This window comes from Triticum aestivum, chromosome 1B (genome assembly GCF_018294505.1).
Source record: "Triticum aestivum cultivar Chinese Spring chromosome 1B, IWGSC CS RefSeq v2.1, whole genome shotgun sequence".
Taxonomy (NCBI): domain Eukaryota; kingdom Viridiplantae; phylum Streptophyta; class Magnoliopsida; order Poales; family Poaceae; genus Triticum; species Triticum aestivum.
In genome coordinates this window covers 294,450,311-294,454,060 of record NC_057795.1, presented here as the reverse complement: position 1 = coordinate 294,454,060, position 3,750 = coordinate 294,450,311, and positions in this window count along the sequence as shown.

Sequence of the window (3,750 nt, the reverse complement as noted above, 5' to 3'; positions counted from 1 at the left end):
CTGCTCGGTCTCACGTCTGTCGACTGTCGCCACCGCATGACAAAGATGCATGCATTGCATTTGCGCCATGAAAGAGATCTCAATTTGGCAGTCCTCCGTCCATTTGTTGTTGAGCAAAGCCTGCTGCACCGTTCTAGTATTGATCACCCTCGCATGGACCATCGTAAGCAGGATTGGAGCAATGTCAGCTACTGAATATCCATGTATCCACCGATCCCTCCAAAACAGGACCCTCTAGCCTGTTCCAACTTGAATATGAACCAAGCTGTCAAACACCTCCCTCGCCAATCTGTCTTCCATCATTGGTAATCCCTGCCAGGGCCTCGCGGGCTCCGTACGCTTTAGCCATTCCCACCTGACCCTTAACGCTAAAGATTGCATTTGCAAGTTCTTCACTCCAAGCCCACCGTGGCACTTAGGTCGACAGATTTTATCCCATGCGACCAGGCATTGTCCACCATTAACCTTGTCCTTACCAGCCCAAAAGAAGGATCACATCCACTTGTTGATCTCCTGAAACACCCAGACCGGGGCGTCCACAATCATTAGATGGTGTATCAGCCGAGCTGATATGATGGATTGCACCAGGATCAACCTACCAGGTCTTTGGATCAACCCCCTTTGCCAGGCAGGCACGAAGTGCCTCACTTTATCCAACATGGGCTGCCAATCCGCGCGAGTCAAGCTCTTGATAGCAAGCTGCAGGCCAAGATACCTGCATGGGAACTCCGCTAGGTCACATTGGAGCAGTGCAGCCACCCTTTGTCTGTCCTCCACATCCCCTCTAATCACAATAGCCGACGACTTCCTATAGTTCACTTTAAGTCCAGACACTTCACCAAAAGCCTTTAAGGTTTCCTTCACAAAGCTCAAATCCATGACAGTAGGCTTGATGAACAAAGCCACGTCATCCGCGTAGATCGAGACCCTTTGCATGGCCTTGATTCCAATGAAAGAGCTAAGCACACCAGCCTCCATAGCGCGTTGGAAGAGTTTGGTCAGAACATCAATGGCGATGACGAAAAGCAGAGGCGAGATAGGATCCCCTTGGCGCAGCCCGCACGCGTGTCCAAAGCTTTTCCCAGCGACACCATTGACGATCACTTTGGTGGTAGCAGATTGCAGCAGGATCACCATCCATGTCCTCTATTTAGAACCAAACCCTTTGGCAGTCATGACTTCAAAATGGAACGGCCAAGACAAGGAATCAAATGCCCTCGATATATCAAGTTTCAGGAACACTCCCGGCGTTCTGCGTGCATGAATCCTCCTTGCCTCTTGCCTAACTAGGAGGAAGTTATCATGAAGGTGCCGGCCTTTGATGAAAGCCGATTGATTGGCTTCAACGATCGTATGCATCTGCTTCCTGAGCCGGTTTGCAAGGACTTTGGCAAAAAGCTTCGGCATGCTATGTGTTAAACTTATTGGCCTGAAGTCTCCAATTCCTTCCGCATCCGGCTTCTTGGGAATGAGAATGATGTGTGCTTTATTCAGCTTCCCGAACCCCCTTCCATCTCCCACAAAGAGCGTCAACATGACAGCCATGACATCCTTTTTTATAATAGGCCATGCCCTTTGATAGAAAGCCGCAATGTATCCGTCCGGGCCAGGGGCACGATCAGGGGGTAGCTCCTTGATGACCTCCCAAACCTCCTCCTCGGTTATGATGCTCTCCAGCTCCCGAAGATCATGACTGTGCACCTGAAGGAATTACAAATCCAGCGTGTACTCCCTTGCCGTGTCTTGCCCGATCAGCCTCTCATACGCATGGAAGAACGCCTCCTCCTTCTGCTCCTGATCTGTGATGACGACTCCCTCTTTTTTAATGTGTGTGATGAAGTTCTTCGCCCGGCGCCCATTTGCAAAGGCCTGGAAAAGTTTTGTGTTGGCATCTCCCTCCTTTAGCCACTTCATCCTCGATCGTTGGCGATCAATGGTACGTTAGAACGCAGCCAGTCCTAAGAGAGCCTGCTTCAAACTTCGGCGCAACCACATTTCATCGTTGCCCAACGGCCATCTCTCCTGAGCTATGTCCAGCTTGTGGATCACCCAATTAGCCACCCTCATCAGCAACTTGACATTCCCGACCTTTCTCTGCCCCCACGCCTGCAGATATATCGCCGTGTTTCTGAGCAGGGCATCGAGCCTCTTGTAAGGGTCCACCACATCATCGCTGCATGTCCAGGCCTCCTTAACCGCCTCCTCAAATCCATCAAGCTTCGTCCAGAACATCTTGAATCGGAAGCACCGCTTAGGGCAGAAACTAGCACTTGTCGTGAGCAGAAGAGGCGCGTGATCTGAGACCCCCGTAGAGAGGGCATGCAGCAGGCAGTCTGTGTTCTCCAGTTCCCAGTCGACTGACATGAAAATTTTGTCGATCTTGGTCAGAGTTGGTGTTTCCCTCTCATTGGACCACGTGTATCTCCGTCCATGCATATACATTTCCTTTAGCTCATGATCATCCACAAAGTCCCTAAATCTTCCCATCATCCTTTTGTTAAAGTTGCAATTGTTTTTGTCCGTAGCTCTAATGATCATGTTGAAGTCTCCAAGCAACATCCAAGGCCCCGGGCACCCCAAGCACCAATCCATGATTTCTTGCAAAAAGATCATTTTCCTTTCATCCCCCTGTGGTCCATATACCACCGTGATCCACCATGGTTCCCCCAACTTGACATGCACCATGCCCGTGAGGAAGTTGGCATTCAACATGATGTTGTCAACCTTGATCACCGCGCTATCCCAAGCCAGGAGAATACCTCCACAAGTGTCCACCGCCGGCACGTAGGCAAAGCCATCAAACGACGGCCCCAAGCATTGCATTACTGTTGGGTTTCGTAGTAATTTCAAAAAATTTCCTACGCGCACACAGGATCATGTGATGCATAGCAACGAGAGGAGAGTGTTGTCTACGTACCCAACGCAGACCGACTGTGGAAGCGATGACACGACGTAGAGGAAGTAGTCGTACGTCTTCACGATCCAACCGATCAAGCACCGAAACTACGGCACCTCCGAGTTCGAGCACACGTTCAGCTCGATGACGATCCCCGGACTCCGATCCAGCAAAGTGTCGGGGAAGAGTTTCGTCAGCACGACGGCGTGGTGACGATCTTGATGAACTACAGCAGCAGGGCTTCGCCTAAACTCCGCTACAGTATTATCGAGGAATATGGTGGCAGGGGGCACCGCACACGGCTAAGGAATCGATCACGTGGATCAACTTGTGTCAACTTGTGTGTTTAGAGGTGCCCCTGCCTCCGTATATAAAGGAGTAGAGAGGGGGAGGCTGGCCGGCCATAGAGGGAGGCGCAGGAGAGTCCTACTCCCTCTGGGAGTAGGATTCCTCCCCCCAATCCTAGTCCAACTAGGATTCCTCGGAGGGGAAGGGAGAGAGGGGGGCCGGCCACCTTCTCCTAGTCCTAATAGGACTAGGGGAGGGGGAAGAGGCGCAGCCACCTTGGGCTGCCCCTTTCTCCTTTCCACTAAGGCCCATGAAGGCCCATATGGCTCCCGGGGGGTTCCGGTAACCTCCCGGTAACCCGGTAAAATCCCGATTTCACCCGGAACACTTCCGATGTCCAAACATAGGCTTCCAATATATCAATCTTTACGTCTCGACCATTTCGAGACTCCTCGTCATGTCCGTGATCACATCCGGGACTCCGAACAACCTTCGGTACATCAAAATGCATAAACTCATAATATAACTGTCATCGTAACCTTAAGCGTGCGGACCCTACGGGTTCG